Source organism: Hylobates moloch, unplaced genomic scaffold (genome assembly GCF_009828535.3).
Source record: "Hylobates moloch isolate HMO894 unplaced genomic scaffold, HMol_V3 SCAFFOLD_23, whole genome shotgun sequence".
NCBI classification, from domain to species: Eukaryota; Metazoa; Chordata; class Mammalia; order Primates; family Hylobatidae; genus Hylobates; species Hylobates moloch.
In genome coordinates, this window is record NW_026652298.1 from 15125320 (window position 1) to 15146914 (window position 21595).

Consider the following 21595-nt stretch of genomic DNA (forward strand, 5'->3'; position numbering starts at 1 on the left):
AGAATCCAGCACGGGAGAAAGATGAGGCTGGAAGACTCAGCCAGTCCAGTACTTCCATGTTTTTCTGCCTGCTTTTATTCTAGCCATGCTGGCAGCTGATTAGATTGTGCCCACCCAGCTTGAGGGTGGGTCCTCCTCTCCCAGTCCGTTGACTCAAATGTTAACCTCCTTTGGCAACACTCTCACGACACAGCCAGGAACAATACTTTGCATCCTTCAATCCAATCAAGTTGACACTCAATATTAACCATCAGAAGTCTACCTTTTGTCAGCTTGAACCCATACACATCTCCTGAAACCATACATAATCTTCAAATAAAGACAATAATAAGGTCATAATTATGCCTAACATAACACAGCTATCCCTATCCTTTGTAAAACTGGAAGCACACTAATCCTTAAACTAAATGCTATTACATAAAGTTATCACTTAAATGCTGATATGAAGTCAATAAATTTTATGTCACACGATAAAGGAAAAAGGAAAATGAAGATATTTTCTTAGTACAACTGTATACATGCATAAACATGTTCTTAACAAAATAAGGAGGAAATACTCATGAGAATTACAGTTCTCATTTCTGCAACTGGTAATGGTGGTCATAGCCGGTACTCATGACAACCTTCTTCTACTACCCATTCTGTATTCCCTGTGTCTCTTCAGCAAGCACCTCAGCAGGTCGTGGTTTTGTACCTGGTAGAGTGACCCAAACCTTCATTCTGGAAGGGTCTGGGTCATTTTTAGTCCTGCTTGGATTGGGTTGTTGTAGTTTCCCATTGACCTTAATCACTGGGCATAGTAATACTAAGAGAGGCCCTAAACGATCTCCTGTATTCCACGCATATTCTTCCTTACCTCCATCAGGTAAGGAAGAGTAGACTGATTTCAAGATGAGTAGTAGATTGATTTCATCTTGATAGTCCAAGCCAATCACCCCAGGCAACACTGTAACTCCTTTCTTAGCCTGTTGACTTAAAGGTAGGAGGAGCTCAAAGTGTCCAGGTGGTAATATTAACTTCCAGTTTAATGGAATCATTGTTGTGTGTCCTGGTGGCAGCACTCTCCACTCTGGACCTAAGACCTTTAGGCCAGCAGAACGTAATGTTGCGGGAACAGGAAGCAAAAATTTTTCTAATGGGCCACTAGGGGTGATGATGAGTGGTGCCACTTCCACTTCCACCCCTTGATTCCTGGACCCATGAATCCTGGCTATGGGAGGAACTGTACCATATATTGGACACCGATTCAAAGCATACACAGCCTTCTGGAGAACTCTGCGCCAGCCCTGCAAAGTATTGTCACCTAGTTGATGTTGTAATTGTGACTTTAAAAGGCCATTCCACCGTTCTATCAATCCAGCTGCTTCAAAATGATAAGGAGAAGACCAGTGAATTCCAAGAGCATGAACATACTGCTGCACTTCTTTAGCTGTAAAGTATGCGCCTTGGTCAGAGGCAATGCTATGCAGAATACCATGATGGTGGATAAGGCATTCCGTGCAGGATAGGCAAACCCATATCTGGAGTAAGTGTCTATTCTGGTGAGGACAAACCGCTGCCCTTTCCATGATGGAAGAGGTCCAATATAATCAACCTGCCACCAAGTAGCTGGCTGATCACCCCAAGGAATGGTGCCATATCAAGGGCTCAGTGTTGGTCTCTGCTGCTGGCAAATCAGGCACTCAGCAGTGGTCATAACCAGGTCAGCCTTGATGATTGGAAGTCCATGTTCCCAAGCCCATGTGTAACCTCCATCCCTGCCACTATGGCCACTTTGTTCCTGGGCCCATTGGGTGATGACAGGGGTGGCTGGGGAAAGAGGCTGAGCGGTGTCCACAGAATAAGTCATCCCATCCAATTGATTATTAAAATCCTCCTCTGCTGAGGTCACCTTTGGTGAGCACTCATAAGAGATACAAATATAGTTTTTGACCACTCAAAAAGAGAGGTCCATCCACATACCTCTTCCCCAAATTTCTTCATCACCAATTTTCCAATCATGCTTCTTCCAAGTCCCTGACCATCTGGCCAAACAATCTGCTACAGCCCATGAATCAGTATATAATCGCACATCTGGCCATTTCTCATTTCATGCAAAGTCCACAACCAGGTACACTGCTCGAAGTTCTGCCCACTGGGAAGATTTCCCTTCACCACTGTCCATCAGGGATGTTCTAGAAAGCAGCTGTAGTGCTGCAGCTTTTGGGTGGTGCTTTCATATCATGCAGAACCATCTGTAAACCAGGCCCTTGTCTTCTCTTCCTTTTTCAACTGTTCACAGGGAGCTCCCCATGAGGCCACTGGTGCAGGCTGGGGGAAAGAGAGCTAGGAGGCAGGAGCAGGGACCATGGGCATTTGAGCCACTTCCTCACATAACTTACTTGTGCCCTCAGGACTTGCTCAAGCCTGATCACATATATACCCCTTCCATTTGATGATGGAATGCTGCTGTGCATGCCCCACTTTATGGCTAGATGGGTCAGAAAGCATGGGTTTATGACAGGCAGTTTAGGTTACATGGTGACTTGATGGCCCATTGTCAAATATTCAGTTTCTACCAAAGCCCAGTAACCAGCCAAGAACTGTCTCTCAAAAGGATAGTAGTTATCTGCAGAAGATGATAGGTCCTTGCTCCAAAATCCTAGAGGCCTCTGCTGTGATTCACCTATGGGGGCCTGCTAAAGGCTCCAAATAGCATCCCTATCTGCCACTGACATCTCAAGCACCATTGAATCTGCTAGGTCATATGGCCCAAGTGGCACAGCAGCTTTCACAACAGCCTAGACCTGTTGCAGAGCCTTCTCCTGTTCTGGACCCTACTCAAAACTGGCAGCCTTTTAGGTCACTCAATAAATGGGCTGGAGTAACACACCAAAATGAGGAATGTGTTGCCTTCAAAATCCAAATAGACCCACTAGGCGTTGTCCCTCTTTCTTGGTTGTAGGAGGGGGCAAATGCAGTAACTTATCCTTCACCTTAGAAGAAATATCTGGAGAGGCCCCACACCACTGGACCACTAGAAATTTTACTGAGGTAGAAGGTCCCTGAATTTTAGTTAATTTCCCATCCCCTGGCATGCAAATGTCTCATCAATAAGTCCAGTGTGTTGGCTACTTCTTGCTCACTAGATCCGGTCACATATTGTCATCAATGTAATGAACTGGTGTGATATCCTGTGGAAGGGAAAAGTGATCAAGATCCCTGCAAACAAGATTATGACACAAAGCCGGAGAGCTGACATACCCCTGAGGTACGACAGTGAAGGTATATTGCTGGTCTTGCCAGCTGAAGGCAAATTGCTTCTGGTGGGTCTTACAAACGGGAATGGGGAAAAAGGCACTTGCCAAGTCAATGGCTGCACACCAGGTACCAAGAGATGTATTAATTTGTCCAAACAATGAAACCACATCTGACACAGCAGCTGCAATTGGAGTCACCACTTAGTTAAGCTTACGATAATCCACTGTCATTCTCCAAGATCCATCTCTCTTCTGTACAGGCCAAATAGGAGAGTTGAATGGAGATGCGGTGGGAATCACCACCCCTGCATCTTTCAAGTCCTTGATGGTGGCACTAATCTCTGCACTCCCCTCAGGGATGCGATATTGGTTTTTGTTGTTGTTTTTTGTTTGTTTTTACAATATTGTTTTTGATTTACTATTTTTCTAGGTAGAGGCAGCTCTAATGGCTTCCATTTGGCCTTTCCCACCATAATAGCCTTCATCCTACCAGTCAGGGAGCCAATGTGGGGATTCTGCCAGCTGCTAAGTATGTCTATGCCAATTATGCATTCTGACACTGGCGAAATGACCACAGGATGAGTCCAGGGACCCACTGGACTCACTATAAGTGGGACCTGAGCTAAAACTCCATTAAGTACCTGACCTCCATAAGCCCCCACTTTAACTGGAGGACCACAATGATGTTTTGGGTCCCCTGGAATCAATGTCAGCTCAGAGCCAGTATCCAGTAAGTCCCTGAAAAGTCCGATCATTCCCCTTTCCCCAGTGCAGTTACTCTGGTAAAAGGCCAGAGGTCTCCTTGAGGAAGGATGGGAGAAAGATTAACAGCATAAATTGTCAGTAGTGTAGTGGGGTCCTTCCTCAGGAGACCCAGGCTCCCCATCATTCAGTCCCTCCAGCTTTTCTTTCCTTTCTTCATTTAATTAAGAAATGAAGATTATGGGCAGAATAGAGTTGACAGAAAACTCCTTAGTTACAGCCCCCCAAAAAAGTTAGAGGAGTCTTTAGAAAACTAATAAATTTAAGTGAACCCTGTTCAGGAAACCAAAGATGGAATAAATGGAAATTGGGGAGAGGAAGAAATTTGTTTATATGTAGGTATATATTTCAGAAGCTGAAAACTAGAAGCAAAGACAGAAGAATTTGACAGCCAAAGAACAGGGATTGAGGAATTTATAGAGATAAGAACAAACCCTTAAAAATTTTAATACATTAACCTATAAATTAAACTTAAATGTTTAAGTTGAAAACCAAGCCATTTCTTAAATAAAATTAGACTGCTGGTGTTTTCAGAAAAATGACATGAAGAATTCTGATTATTACTTGCTTGGAATTAATTGCTACATTGAAGCAGGTGACTCTCTCTAAAGATGATGAATTATTAATTCAACTCCTGAGATATTAAAACTAGATGTAACACATTAAAACCAAACTCCCAGGGTGACTCATACCTGAAATCTCTTGCTTTGGGAAGCTGAAGTGAGAATTCCTGGCTTGAGGCCAGGAATTTGAGACGAGTAGGCAATAGCAAGACAGATTCTATAAAAAAAAATTTTTTTTTAATTAGCTGGGTATATTGGTGCACACCTGTAGTCCTAGCTACTTGAGAGGCTGAGGTAGGAGGATTGCTTGAGCCCAGGAGTTTGAGGTTACAATGAGTTATGATGCTGCCACTATACTCCAGCCTGGGCGACAGAGCAAGAACTTGTTTCAAAAAAAATAAAATGTTAAAACCAAATTCCATATACTTTTTTCTTTTTTTTTTTGTGATGGAGTCTCACTCTGTCGCCCAGGGTGTGATGTCAGCTCACTGCGACCTCTGCCTCCCAGGTTCAAGCGATTCTCATGCCTCAGCCTCCCGAGTAACTAGGATTACAGGCTCATGTCACCATGCCTGGCTAATTTTTCTATTTTCTGTAGAGACGGGGTTTCACCATGTTGGCCAGGTTGGTCTCAAACTCCTGACCTCAGGTGATCCACCTGCCTCTGCCTCCCAAAGTGCTAGGATTACAGGCGTGAGCCACCACGCCTGGCCAAATTGCATATAGTTTCAATATGATACATTTTACTCCTTCAATACGATGGGATTTGAATCTCATATAGTAAAAATAAATATTTTCTAATTATTGTAGAATTTCTTAAATAAGTGCAAAGACTCAAAGCATAAAGGAAAAGACTGATGAGTTTTACTTTATTAAATGAAAATTAAAAGATCATTAAAAAGTGAAAAATATAAACCACAGATTGGGAGGATTTGCAATATATATAATTGAAACAGAATAAATATCTCTCATTAAATAACTCTCACAAATCTATGAGAGACAGACCCAAAAAATTGGAAAATGCCATAAATAGGCAAGTCACAGGAGAAAACAAGCTAAGACCAATAAACAAATAATGAAGTGTTCAGTCTCACTAGCAATCCTAACTATGTGGTATGCAGTGGAGTATTCCACAATGAAGTTACTTTTCAGCCATAAAAAAGAATGAGATCCTATCATTGGCAACAACATAAATGGAACAGGAGGTCATTATGTCAAGTGAAATAAGCCAGGCACAGAAAGGCAAACTTCAAACATTCTCACTTAATTGTGGAAGGTAAAAATTAAAACAATTGAACTCATGGAGACAGAGAATAGAAAGATGGTTACCAGAGGCTGGGAAGGATAGTGGGGGGCAGGGGGTTGAGGAGAAGTGGGGATGGTTAATGGGTATAAAATAATAAAGAAATGCATGGCTGGGCATAGTGGCTGTAATCCCAGCACTTTGGGAGGCCAAGGTGGAAGATTCCTTAAGCCCAGGAGTTCAAGACCAGCCTGGGCAACATATGGGGACCCTGTCTCTACAAAACATAATTTAAAATAAAATTTTAAAAAAAGAATACATAAGACCTAGTATTTGCTAGTTCAACAGGGTGACTACAGTCAAATATAATTTAACGGTACATTTTAAAATAACCAAAAAAGTATAATTAGACTGTTTGTAACACAAGAGAGAAATGCTGGAAGTGATGGATATCCCATTTACCCTGATGTGATTATTACATATTGCATGCCTGTATCAAAATATCTCATGTGCCCTACAAATATATACACCTACTATATGCCCATAAAAATAAAAATTAAAAAACTAAAACAGAATGAAAGATATAGAAAATAAATGTGTATTTTTTTTTCAGTTTTGAGAAGGCAAGCTAATTAGAAAAAAAAACTTAATTCCTCACCTTATGTCATTTTCCAAAAATCCTTCTAAATATACATAAAATGAGCAAGCAGATGAAAATTAATTATTGATATGAGGGTTAGAACCTGGGATCCAATCTCAAAATCAGTCATATTCCTGAAAATGGATTCAGAACAACTATACAAAAACAGACAAATACATACCAGAAAAAAACTTTCCTGAATTTAAGAATGACTTAAATTAGAAGATTAAAAGTCTAATTCTTTTCCAGGTAAAAATCAATGTAAAGAAACCAAAACCTAGACATATCCTGGTAAAACGTTTAAATGTTTAAAAGAAAAAAAAAAGCTAAAAAATTAAGTTTGTTGAAAAAAAAGAAAGAGACATGAGACTATCATTCAAGAGTAAAAAGTAGATTTATCATAAAACAAAAAGTCATATGCTTTTTACCACAGAACAGAAAGACATTGTATGATGTATAAAGGCTTCACATCCTTCCTTCCTTCCTTCATTCATTCATTTATTATTTTATTCAGGAAATACTTATTGAGTACTGACTATATGTATTTGAAAATAATTACTGAAGGCATATATCAGTAGTCTAAGTGATATAAAAAATAACAACTCAAAAATGGGAGAAATTGACATATAAAAGGACCAGCAATAAGAAAAAAAATCAATTTAACAGAGTTAAGATTAAATCACAGTTACAAAAATAATTACAAAAGGCTGGGTACAGTGGCTCACGCCTGTAATCCCAGCACTTTGGGAGGCTGAGGTGGGTGAATAACTTGAGGCCAGGAATTCGAGACCAGCCTGGCCAACATGGTGAAACTCCATCTCTACTAAAATTGTAAAATTAGCTTGGCATGGTGGCAGACATCTGTAATCCCAGCTACCTCAGGAGGCTGAGGCAGGAGAATCACTTGAACTTGGGAGGTGGAGGTTACAATGAGCTGAGATCACGCCACTGGCACTCCAGCCTGGGAGACAGAGTGAGACTCTGTCTCAAAAAATAATAATAATAATAATTGCAAAAGTATATGCAAAATAAAATTGGAAGGTTAAAAATTAAAGTTTGGGCAATGATTTCTTAGGGAAATGCTGCCACCCAAACCAGGGGTGACAATATTAATTTCAAATAAAGTAGAGTCAAAACAAAAACTACTACAAAGGACCAGGAGAACCATAGTCCTTTACAATGATCAACAATCCCCAACTGTTATGCACTAAATAACACAGCATCAAAATACTTAAAATAGAAACTCTTACCAACTCCAAGGAGAAATTGATAGACATGCAACCATAGTAAGCTTCTTGATAAATCAGGTACACTTTAAAAATAATGTGATAAATTTCAGGATTAAATAATTGCATTACAAATGAAGCCATTAAAAAATCTAGGGTAGCCTGGTTCAGTAGTGTGTCCCTGTAGTCCTAACTTCTTGGGAGGCCAAGGCAGGAGGATCACTTGTGGCCAGGAGTTTGAGGCTGTAGTGTGCTATGATCATGCCTGTGAATAGCCACTGCACTCCCAGCCTAAGCAACATAATGAGGCCCTGTCTGTAAAAACATGGGGGTGGGGGGACAGAAGAAAATATAGGTGAAGGCCGGGCGTGGTGGTTCACGCCTGTAATCCCAGCACTTTGGGAGGCAGAGGCGGGCGGATCACAAGGTCAGGAGATCGAGACGATGAAACCCCGTCTGTACTAAAAATACAAAAAATTAGCCGGGCATGGTGGTGGGCACCTGTAGTCCCAGCTACTCGGGAGGCTGAGGCAGGAGAATGTCGTGAACCTGGGAGGCAGAGCTTGCAGTGAGCCAAGGTTGCACCACTGCACTCCAGCCTGGGGGACAGAGCAAGACTCCGTCTCAAAAAAAAAAAAAAAATAGAAAATATAGGTGAAGAATTAACTATCTGGGAATAAGTAGACCTAAAACAATGGAATAGACAACAAAGGGAAAGAATGACAGATCCACCTATATTGTTTGAATATAAGTAAATAAAAAGAATAAACAAAATTAAAACGTTAATGGCATACTGGAAAAAACTACAACAAATAGGATAGACGAAAACTAAATATATAAAGTTTCCTTATAAAAAATATCAAAAGCTCTAGCTCCATGCTAGTGCTGTCCAGTTGAACTTTCCACTATGATGGAAATGTTCTGAATCTGCACTATCCAATACGGCAGCCACTACTCACAAGAGCACTTGAAATGTAGCTAGTGCCAGTGTTGAAATGATAATATTTGGGGTGTATGTAGTTAAATAAATTTTATTATTAAGATTTTTATTACTAAAATAATTTTATCATTAAAAATTTATTTCATCTGTTTCTTTTTACTTGTTTAATGAGGCCACAAGAAAATTTATTATAAAATTACATACATAGTTTGCATTAGGTGTCTATTCAGTACTGTTCTAGAATAACGGTCAAGGAAACAAAGAGAAAATTCACAAAAGAAGAAATTTAAACAGCCAGTAACCTATGAAAAAAAGTTCCATCTCACTTATAATCCAAGAAATATAAATTAAAACAAGATTTTTTTAATCAAATAGACAAAATTTTAAAAAATACTCATTGTTGGCAAGGGATCCATAAAACGGGCACTCTCATACACTGCTGGTGGGGGTATAAATTGCTTCAACCTTTCTGGAAAGGCATTTGGCAATATTCATCAAGAGCCTTAGTGGCCAGGCAAGGCGGCTCACGCCTGTAATTCCAGCACTCTGGGAGGCCAAGGTGAGTGGATTGCTTGAGCCCAGGAGTTTTAGACCAGTCTGGGAAACATGGCAAAACCCTGTCTCTACAAAAAACACAAAAAATTAACCAGGCGTGGTGGGGCACACCTGTAGTCCCAGCTACTTAGGAGGTTAAGGTGGGAGGATCACTTAAGCCAGGGAGGTTAAGGCTGCAGTGAGCCATGATTGCACCACTGCATTCCAGTCTGGGCTATAGAGACCTTGTCTCTAAAACAAAACAAAACACTTATACTCTTTGACCTAGTGTCTCTATTTCTAGGAATTTACATAAAGACATTGATCATGGTGCTATTTCTAAGAGTGAAAGACTGGGAACAACCTCAATAGCCAGTAATAGAGAAATTGTTAAATAAATGATGGTACTCCTACTTTGTTAATAATCCAGTAGCCTTAAAAATGTTTTTTCTAGTATTACCTAGTTATGAGAAAAATACAACAAAGAGTAAAACAAGCAGAGCTCATTATATAGTATAATCATAAAGAACATTATAAGCATATACATAAAATGCATACATAAACACTTTACTTCATAAAATTAGGATCATAATTTCATATTTTCTAGCACATGTCATACAGTTAGGATCAAGGTTAAGTAATAAAAAAAGGTTACAAGTGGTTATCTCTGGGTGGTGGGGTTTTTAATTTTCATCTTTATACTTTCCTGTTTGTTTTTTTTCCAAAGTATTTATGAGTATATTTTTACTATAAAAATAAAAAGGCCGGGTGCGATGGCTCACGCCTGTAATCCCAGCACTTTGGGAGGCCGAGGTGGGTAGATCACAAGGTCAGGAGTTCAAGACCAGCCTGGCCAAGATGGTGAAACCCCATCTCTACTAAAAAAAAAAAATACAAAAAAATTAGCCAGGCATGGTGGTGGGCGCCTGTAATCCCAGGTACTCAGGAGGCTGAGGCAAAGAACTGATTGAACCCATGAGGCGGAGTGCTGCAGTGAGCTGAGATCAGGCCACTGCACTCCAGCCTGGGCAACAAGAGCGAGACTCTGTCTCCAAAAAATAAAAATAAAATAAAAATAGTGGCCAAGTGCAGTGGCTCACACCTGTAATCCCAGCACTTTGGGAGGCTGAGGCGGGCAGACTACCTGAGGTCAGGAGTTCAAGACCAGCCTGGCAAACATGGTGAAACCCCATTTCTACTAAAAATACAAAAATTAGCTGGGCATGGTGGCACATGCTTGTAATCCCAGTTACTCGGGAGGCTAAGGCAGGAGAATCGCTTGAACCCGGGAGGTGGAGGTTGCAGTGACCCAAGATTGCCCCCACTGCACTCCAGCCTGAGTGACAAAGTGGGACTCTATCTCAAAAAAAAAAAGAAAAAAATTCAGTTCCTCACGGGCTGTTAGAAGCAGTCACCCTTAGTGATAAGAAACTACAATATGGACAATCACAACATGGCAGTTGACCTCATCAAAGTAAGCAAAGGAGAAAGAGCAACAGAATAACAGCAAGATAGGAGTCACAGTCTTTTGTAACCTAGTCTCAGAAGTGATGTCCCTTTCTTCTATCGATTCATTACAAACAAGTCATAAGTTCCCCGGTCCACACCTAATGGGAAGGGGATAACACAAAGCCAGGGATACCAGGAGGTGAAAATTATTGAACAGGGTTTTCGAAGTCTGTCTACTGTAAATATAAATGAACGAAATGTTCCAATAAAAAGGCAGGCCGGTGGCTCACGCCTGTAATTCCAGCACTTTTTGAGGGTGAGGTGGGAGGATCACTTGAGCCCAGGAGTTCAAGGCTGCAATGAGCTATGATTGTGCCATTGCACAGCAGCCTGGGCAACTGAGCAAGACCCTAATTCAAACAAACAAACAAATAAACAAATAAATAAAATATACACATATATATATTCAAAAGTCTATTTAAGTTAGAATAAAAACAATATAGTGTGGAGTTTGTAGCATCTGTCAAAATAAAAGACCTGACAATAACAAAAATGCCAAGAAGGAAGAAATTGAATTTCAGCATTATAAATTTCTTATACTATATGTATAAGTGGTATGAATTGTTTTTCTAGTATTTTCTGTTGGATTTTGCATCTATGTTCATAAGACTAGGCTACAATTTCCTTACATTATCATTTGCTACCCTAGCCTAGAAATAATTTACTTTTAAAATATCTTTAATATTTTCTGAAACTTTTTATATATTATATATCTCTCTAATGTTATGTAAATATATATCAATATACACATATAGATATATTCCCAACCTTTAAGGAATACATCTAGGGATTGAGGGCATATCTCTTTATATATGTTTTTTGTATGTGATTGCTTTATTTATTACATTTACATAACACTTACACAACTTACCATAGTCTACTGGTATTGACATTTTATCAGTTTGAATGAAGTAAAACCCTACCTTCCTTTAAACCTCTTTACCTTTCCCCAGTTATAATCATCTTAAATATTTCCCCTACATCACTGAGAATCAAATCATACATTTTGTTTCAATCATGGACACATAACTTAGAAAATTCAAGAAGGAAACTATTGTATTTGGCCATATATCTTCCTTCTCTTTTTTCTTTCTTTGTTTTCTTTTTTTTTTTTCTGTTAGGAACAGGGTCTGATTCTGTCTCTTTTTTGAGACAGGGTCTCACTCCACGCAGGGTGGAGTGCAGTGGCATTGATCATGGCTCACCACAACCTCAAATTTCTGGGTCAAGCAATCTTCCTGCCTTAGGCTCCTTAGTAACTAGGACTACAGGTGCACGACACCGCGCCTGGCTAATTTATTTTTTGTAGAGACAGGGTCTCGCCATGTTGCCCAGACTGGTCTCAAACTCCAGGCTTCAACCTCCCTAAGTGTTGGGATTACAGGTGTGAGTCAACATACCCAGTCTTGTATTTGGTCACATTTTTGCTCTTTCCTGTTGTCCTTCTTTCCTAATGCTCCAAGATTCCTTCTTTTATGATTTCCTTTATGTTTCCGGACTTTCTTTTTTTAAATAAAGCCTCATTTTATTGCCCAGGATTATCTTGAACTCGAGGCTTCAAGCTGTCCGCCTGGCCTCAGCTTGGCAGGCCTCAGTCTCCCAAAGTGTTGGGATTACAGGCGTGAGCCACTGCACCCAGCCAGGAACTTTTTTTAGCCTTCTTTTAGGGTAGGTCTGCTAGCAACAAACTCTCTTAGTTTTCCTTCATCTAGTATGTATTTATTTTCCCCTCATTCCTAATTACCAGATATATGATATCTGACAGGGCTGACAGTTCGTTGAGCAATTGAAAAACATTGAGCCACTTCCTTCTGACCTCCTCGGTACTTGATGAAAATCTACTGTCCTCCCAATTGTTTTTCCCCATAGGTAAGGTATCCTTTCTCTCTCAATGCTTTTAAGACTTTTTCTTTGCCTTCTGTTTTCAGTTTACTTACAATGTGTCTTGGTGTAGATTTCTTTAGGTTTATCCTTTCCTGAGCTGGGGTTCTCTCAGCTTCTTGAATCTGTAGGTTTATGCTTTTTACCAAATCTGGGAAATGTTCAGCCACTATTTTAAAACCCACCCTCTTTTTCCTCTCTTTCTGGGACTTTGATGACAAAAATATTAGATCTTTTATTATAGTGTCACAGGTCTTTGAGGCTCTGTTCATTTGATTTCATCATATTTTGTCTCTGTTAATCAGATTAGGGAATATCTATTGTTCTTTGTTTTTTCATTTGTTTTTTTTTGTTTTTGTTTGTTTGTTTGAGACCAAGTCCCACTCTGTCTCCAGACTAGAGTGCAGTGGCGCAATCTTGGCTCACTGCAACCTCCGCCTCCTGGGTTCAAGCAATTCTCCTGCCTCAGCCTCCCGAGTAGCTGGGACTACAGGTACACACCACCATGCCCAGCTAATTTTTGTATTTTTTGTATTTTTAGTACAGACGGGGTTACACACCATGCTGGCCAGGATGTTCTCAATCTCTTGACCTCATGATCCACCCACCTCAGCCTCCCAAAGTGCTGGGATTACAGGGGTGAGCCACGGTGCCTGGCCGTATCTATTGTTCTGTCTGCAAGTTCGCTGATTCTTTCCTCTGTCCTCTTCATTTTGCTATTGAGCCCATCACTGAATCTTGAATCTGGTTATTGTGCTTCTCATTTTAAACTTTTCAATATGATTCTTCTTTATATCTTCTATTTCTTTGCTGAGACTTTCTATTTTCATTTGTTTCAGGCATGTTTGCAATTGCTGAGTTAAGCTTGGTTTGTTTTTTTTTTTGAGACAGTCTCGCTCTGTCATCCAAGCTGGAATGCAATGATGCAATCTCGCTCACTGCCACATCCAGCTCCCGTGTTCCAGCAACTCTCCTACCTCTGCCTCCCTAGTAGCTGGGATTACAGGCACCCACCACCACACCCAGCTAATTTTTGTATTTTTAATAGAGATTGGGTTTCACCATGTTAGCCAGGCTGGTCTTGAACTCCTGACCTCATATGATCCACCTGCCTTAGCCTCCCAAGATGCTGGGATTATAGGCAGGAGCCACTGCTCCTGGCCCTCTGTTTTATCTTGATGTTGCTGTATGTTGTCTTTTTTCATTAAAGTTCAGATTTTCCTAGTTCTTCGGGCATGTATTGTACTCTGGACATTTTGGTTATTATTAACACTCTAGATCTTACTCAAATCTTCTGTTTTAGCAGTCCACCTTTGACATAATTCTGGTGGAGGGAAAATGGGGCACAGTCTCATTACTACCAGGTAGTGGTGAAAGTCCACGTTCTCTGCTCAGGCTTTTTGACACCCAGGGGTAGGGAAACAGAAGTGCTTTGTGACATCTGGGCAGCTGTAGAAATTCAGCCTGTTCAAAGGCCTCCACTGACATCAGTCTGGCTAGGAAAGGAAGGAGCACCTTGTTACTGATTGCCAGGTGGCCTCTACTGATTCTACAGTCAAGAGTAGGAGGCCTCCTTACCTCCGGATGGTGGTGAAAGTTCTGACGTGGCTTCCTCTAATGAACAGGGTTGCCTCTTTACTACTGGGTGGGTATGTAAGTTCAGAACCCCCACATGACATGGCCTTCTTACTGCTGGCAGGGAAGAAAGTCCTGACTCCCAATTCAGTCTTCTCTGATCACCCCAGGGGCAGGATACCATGTTATAGCTCAACAAGGGTGGAAGCTGAGGTCCACCACTTTTGGCCTTTTTGGACAGCGGTGGTGGTAGGATGGTATCTTTTCCATGGTATTTAGCTGCAGTAGGGTGGTTATAGTTGAAAAGTTTTCTGTCTTACTGTGTTGCCTCTTTCCTCATCCTTTTGATAGAGCAAAGTTTTGGGAGACTTTTGTCTTCCATTGGTGTTTTCAAGGTTATGAGCTTCTCTAGCATCCAGTCTGGTACATATAAGGCAAAAAGAAAACTGCTGTGTCCCTCTTTGTGTCCCAAAGTCCCTAGGCAGTCTGCTGCCTTCGCTCCACTTTTCAGATATTTCCTAACATGTATATTACACATAATGTGCAAAGTTTTAAGCTACAATTAACAGGAGGAATAGAGAGGAGTGTGTCTATTCCATCTTAGTCTGAAACTAGAAGTCCTCTCTTTCCTTTAAAACATTTTCAAGAAATTTATTCTCTAATATGGAGATATTTAAAACATTTTCAAGATATTTATTCTCTAACATGAAGAGGCTTTTTTGTTGTTGTTGTTTGGTTTGTTTTTTTAAGAAATAGGGTCTCACTCTGTCACCCAGGCTAGAGGCTAGAGTGCAGTGGTGGGATCACTGCAGCCTCAAACTACTGGGCTCTAACAATCCTCCCACATCACTGGGATTACAGGCATCACCTACTATGCCTGGGTTCTTAAGTCTTCTAACCAATATAAATTTTTAAATTTTATTTATTTATTTTTGAGATAGTCTTGCTCTGTCACCCAGGCTGGAATGCAGTGGTGCAAGCTCGGCTCACCGCAACCTCCACTTCCCAGGTTCTCCTGATTCAGCCTCCCGAGTAGCTGGAACTACAGGCACCAAGCCTGGCTAATTTTTGTATTTTTAGTAGAGACAGGGTTTCACCATATTGGCCAGGTTGGTCTCAAACTCCTGACCTCAATTGATCCATCTGTCTCAGCCTCCCAAAGTGCTGGGATTACAGGTGTGAGCCACCGTGCCTGCCCACCAATGTAATTTTTTTTTTTTTTTTTTTTTGAGACGGAGTCTCACTCTGTCTCCTAGGCTGGATGCAATGGCTCGATCTCAGCTCACTGCAAAATCTGCCTCCTGGGTTTAAGTGATTCTGCCTCAGCCCCCCGAGTAGCTGGGATTACAGGCACATACCACCAAGCCCAGTTAATTTTTGTATTTTTAGTAGAGACAGGGTTTTGCCATGTTGGCCAGGCTAGTCTCGAAATCCTGACCTTAAGTGATCCGCCTGCCTCGGCCTCCCAGAGTGCTGTTCTACAGGCGTGAGCTATTGCGTCCAGCCTATAATTTTAAATTAAGATGAATGTCTTCTAATCGTTGATTTTAGGAGAGCTCTTTATGTATTTGAGATGTGAATTCTTTGTTGGATAGAGTTACCATACTTTCTCCCACTCTATGGGTTGCCTTCTAACTCTGTCTAAAGATGTCATCTTTTTCTATAGACAGAAATTTATAATTTAAATTGGCACATTTAAAATTTTAAAAAATATTTAGAACTCTTTCTATTATCTTTAAGACACTTTTTGTCTACTTGCTAAACTTTTTTTTTTTTTTGAGACGGAGTCTCACTCTGTCGCCCAGGCTGGAGTGCAGAGGCTTGATCTCGGTTCACTGTAACCTCTGCTCCTGGGTTCAAGCAATTCTCTGCCTCAGCTTCCAGAGTACTGGGACTACAGGCACATGCCACCACACCCGGCTAATTTTTGTATGTTTTAGTAGAGATGGGGTTTCACCATATTGGTCAGACTGGTCTAGAACTCCTGACCTCGTGATCTGCCCACCTTGGCCTCCCAAAGTGCTGGGATTACAGGCGTGAGCAACCGCGCCTGGCCTACTAAACATTTTTTTTTTTAACAGAAAAGCAAAAAACATTGGCTTCTTTGTAATATGCAACTGTCCTGAAGCAAACACAACTCTTTGCTTGCAATCATTATACTAAGTATGAATATCATGTTCCACAGTCAAAGAACAACCAGAAAACACTTTGACCCAAATATAAGCTAAAAATAAGGGAAATCTTGTCTTACATATTTTTTTAAAAAACCTGGCCAGGCACAGTGGCTCATGCCTGTAATCTCAGCACTTTGGGGGAGGCCAAGCGGGGGTAGATTACCTGAGGTGAGGAGTTCGGGACCAGCCTGGCTAACATGGTGAAACCCCGTCTCTAGTAAAAATACAAAATTAGCCGGATGTGGTGGCACATGCCTGTAATCCCAGATACTCGGGAGGCCTAGGTGGGAGAATCGCTTGAAACTGGGAGGTGGAGGCTGCAGTGAGCCAAGATTGTGCCATTGCACTCCAGCCTGGGAGACCAGAGCAAAATTCCGTCTCAAAAAAAAAAACCCACGAGTATTTCTCTCGTAAGTTAACTTTCTACCAGATGTTTATTACTTACTTTTGCAATACTAATGTCTGAAGATATGCACTTCTGTGCATATGATATCAATGTGAAAAAACTGCTGTTTTTTTTTCCCACTATGAATAGGCTTATACAAACTTTGTAACCTTGCAGGTAATTTTCCTTTAAACATATATTGTATTTTTTAATTGACTGGCCAGTTGCTCTGAAGTATGATATCCCTGCGACATCTCTTTAAGAAACACTTTTTCTTTCTAAATGTCTTTACATTTTTCTTTCCATAACTGATTTTAAATAAATTTATGTGCTCATGGCTGATTCCTTAACCCTATCCTCCCCTGGATTAACTTTTCTTCTGGTTGAAGTTATATCTGTTAACTCTTATTTTAAGGAATGTGTATGGGTGGGAAAGATTTTTAGTTTTTATATGTCAGAAAATTTATTTATTTATTTATTTAAAGATGGTCACTCAGTGTCACCCAGGCTTGATAGAATATAGTGAATAGTTAGCTGCAACCTTGAACTCCAGGTACAACCAATCCTCCGCCTTAGCCTCTCAATTAGTTGGGACTACAGGTATGTCCCACCATACTCAGCTAATTTTTTTTTAATTTTTACTTTTGTAGAGACAGGGTCTCACTTTGCTGCCCAGGCTACAACATTTATTTTGTCCTTATTCTTGAGTAATACTTTAGCTGGTTATGTGATTGAAGATTGATTATCCTTTTTACCCCCAGCACCAATGTCTATTGTTTCTGATGAGATATATAACTACTGTCCTTACGTTACTATCCTTTCTCTTGGTATCTTTGAATACTTTCTCTTTAATGTGTTATAGTTTCACTAAACTATGTATGCTGAGCATAGTGTCTTATGCCTGTAATCCTAGGATTTTGGGAGGCCAAGGCAAGAGGATCAGTTGAGGCCAGGAGTCTGAGAGCAGCCTGGACAACATGGTACTACCTTGTTTCTACAAAAATAAAAATAAAAAATACATTAGCTGGGCATGGTGGTGCACACCTGTAGTCCAAGCTACTTGGGAGGCTGAGGTGGAAGGATCACTTGAGCTCAAGAGGTTGAGGCTACAGTGATCCATGATTCTGCCACTGCACTCCAGCCTGGGTGACAGAGTGAGACCTCATCTCAAAAACAAAACCAAGCAAAAACCTATGTCGTGCTGTGGATTTAGCATATTTAGCTTTTTTATCCTGCACAGCATTCAGTGTACATGCTTTTCCAAAGACTTCTGTTTTTCTCCATTCTGGAGATTTTTCAGCTATAATCTATTCAGATATTACTTATTTATATTCCTTCATTCTTTTTATCACAAACGTCTATGTGGCATATGGTAGAGTCCTTTGATCTCTCCTCTACATTTCTTATCCATGCTTCATAATTTTTACCTCTTAGTCTTTCTGGGTAAATTTTTCAACTGTCTTTCAGTTCATTCTCTCTGACTCTAGCCAGTCAAGAGTTATCCTACTTGTAGAAATTGTGTTGAAATTATTATATTTAATCCGATATGGAATCTGTAATTAATTCAATTTCATAACCAAATGTTGGTTCATTTGTTCCTATTTTTGTTTTAAAGGTCCTTGCTCTTTTTAACCAGGCATGGTGGCCCACACCTGTAATCCCAGTGCTTTGGGAGGCCCAGGCGGGAGAATGTCTTGAGACCAAGAGCTCAGGACCAGCCTGGGCAACATAGCAAGATCCCATTTCTTAAAAAAAAAATTAGTCAGCATGGTGGCAGGCACCTGTAGTCCTAGCTACTCGTGAGACAGGAAGATGGCTTAAGCCTAGGAGTTCAAAGACACTGAACTCCAGCCTTTGCAACAGTGAGAACTTATCTCCAAAAAAAAAAAAAAAAAAAAAAAAAGGCAGGTGAGGTGGCTCTCTCCTGCAATCCCAGCACTTTGGGAGGCTGAGGCTGGTGGATTGCTTGAGCCCAGGAGTTCAGGGCCAGCCTGGACAACATGGTGAAACCCTGTCTCTACTAAAAACACAAAAATTGGTAGGGCATGGTGGCTCACACCTGTAATCCTAGCACTTTGGGAGGCCAAGGCAGGCAGATCACTTGAGGTTAGAAGTTCAAGGCCAGCCTGGCCAACATGGTGAAACCCTGTCTCTACTAAAAATACAAAAAATTAGCCAGGCGTGTTGATGAGTGTCTGTAATCTCAGCTGTTCAGGAGGCTAAGGCAGGAGAATCTCTTGAATCTGGTAAGAGGAGATTGCAGTGAGCTGAGATCACGCCACTGCACTCCAGCCTAGGCAACAGAGTGACACTTGGTCTCAAAAAAAAAAAGTCTTTTAAAATAAATTTGTTTTTTCAAACATCTTCAAAATACCCATTTTAAAGCCTCTGTCACACTATTCTATAAAACTTATTTTATCAAGACTAAATAAATGTTCCACTTCATGATTTTGTTAGGTGTTGCTACTAGCTAGGATGCTTTCAGTTTCAAGCAACATAAAACCTTGTCTCAATCGACTTAAACCAGAAGGAAAATTTATTATCTTACGTATCATGTTCCCAAGTAGGAAAGCTCTAGAATAAATTAATTCACTTGCTCAATAACATTATCAGAATTTGCTTTTTCTTTTGTGTTTCTGCCATACTAAACATGCCAGATTTGTCCGTGGCAAGCTCTCCTTATGATTACAAAATGACTAAGCAGTTCCAGATGTCCCATGCAGACCAAGTAATATCCACCAGAACAAGAGAAGCCACTTCTTACTGGCATTTTTTTAATCAGTGAAAAAAACATTTCCCCAAAGTTCCTCAGAAGATACATAATAAGTAAGTATTGCATCAAATATATTCTTTAATAAATCACTAAAGAAGATTCAGATAAGCATGTTTGGTTTAGCTAAATGCACAGCTATATAGAGGAGTGGATTACCCAAACAAAAATCAGTTCTGTTAGAAAGCAAGAAGAGGAGAGCCAAACAACAAAATCTGCTTGCCTTGGCTATCTTTGCATTAGAGTCCTTCATTTTGATTTGCACGGTCATATTACTAGAAAAGTGTTATGTTTAAGGTTTGTCACTTTTATTCTCTTACTCCCACTCTGTTTTCGCCCCTTCCCACCTAAAGGTTTTAAATTGCTTCAGTCTGCCCCATCTACAAGCTCCAAGTCAGTTATCATGACACAATTATGTGTAACATTTTATAATAATTATGTTAAAATTATTGAAACCAGTAAACTAACATTGATATAATAGTATTAACTAAACTGTAGACCCTATTCAAATTTCACCACTTTTTCCAGTATTGTTCTTTTTCAGTTAAAGGAACTTATGTAGGATCCCATCTTACAAGTAATTATTAATTCTTTTTAGTTTCCTCCAATTTGAGTTTCTCGGGCTTTCCTTGTATTTCATAACCTTGACACATTTGAAGAATACTGGAAAGTTATTTCATAGGATAAACTTCATTTACATTTGTCTGACATTTTCTCATGATTAGAATGAGGTTATACATTTTTGGCAAAAATACTACAGAAACAATATTGTGTCTTTCTAATTACATCATATCAAGAGATTTTGATTATTGAGACATCTGATTACCTGTGATATTAACCTTGACCACGTGATTAAGGTGGTGTCTGCTGGGTTTCTCCACTATAAAGGTACTATATTTCCCTGTGTAAGAAACACAAAATACAATTTTAGATGATGCAAAGATCCTATTTCATTCTGAATTTTCACCCACTAATTTTAGCATCCTTCAGAAGACGCTAAATTATTACTCTGTGTCTACAAAATTATTACTAGGGTATTTGCCTAAAGACAACTTTTCTTCTATGTTTATTAGTTGTAATACTTCTATAAGGAAGAATTATCCATTCTCTCCCATTTGATTGTAATTTTATATCACTATGGACTTGAAATATTTATTTTATTCAGTGTATTAAAATCAAAACTATCTCCTTATATCATATCCGACACAAAATTTAATTCAAAATAGTTCACATACATGAACATTAAAAGTTAAAACTATAGACCAGGTGCGGTGGCTCATGCCTGTAATCCCAGCACTTTGAGAGGCTGAGGCAGGTGGATCACCTGAGATCGGGAGTTCAAGACCAGCCTGGCCAGTATGGTGAAACCCCATCTCTACTAAAAATACAAAAAATTAGCCGGGCATGGTGGCAGGCGCCTGTAATCCCAGCTACTTGGGAGACTGAGGTAGGAGAATTGCTTGAACCCGAGAGGCAGAGGTTACAGTGAGCGGAGATCATGCCACCACACTCCAGCCTGGGTGTGACACAGCAAGACTCCATCTAAAAAAAAAAAGCTAAAACTGTGAAACTTCTAGGAGAAAATGTTGTGCATTGGTTTGGCAAAAAGTTTTTAGATATGGCACCAAAAACACAATCTATGAAAGAAACCATTAATAAATACAATGCCATTAAAATTTCAAATTTTTGTACTTCAAGATGCCATTAAGAAAGTAAAAACAGACAAGACACAGACCAGGAGAAACTATTTGTAAACATACATTTAAGAAAGGACTTGTATTGAGAATACACAAAAACTCTTTTTTCAATGAGTATTTTATTTTATTTTATTTTTTTGTACTATATTTTATTTACCTATTTTTCAAGTGAAGGACATTTGGGTTGTTTCTGGTGATTATAAATGAAGCAGTATAAACAGTAATGTTTAGGATTTTTTTGCAAACATAAGTTTTCATTTTTCTTAGGAAATACCTTCATGTCCTTTGTGGGGACATGGATGAAACTGGAAATCATCATTCTCAGTAAACTATCGCAAGGACAAAAAACCAAACACCGCATGTTCTCACTCACAGGTGGGAATTGAACAATGAGAACACACGGACACAGGAAGGGGAACATCACACTCTGGGGACTGTTGTGGGGTGGGGGGAGAGG

At 39.9% G+C, this 21595-nt stretch overlaps 1 protein-coding gene across 1 annotated transcript in view; it reads right to left on the reverse strand.

Moving 5' to 3' along the window:
- The window catches only part of CENPK (centromere protein K), a 94943-nt gene that overhangs the window by 12287 nt on the left and 61061 nt on the right, over positions 1-21595 (reverse strand). Inside the window, exon 11 of the transcript XR_009211754.1 lies at positions 20268-20342. The gene's annotated coding sequence lies outside the window, so the exon portion shown is untranslated. The remainder of the gene's footprint in view (positions 1-20267; positions 20343-21595) is intronic.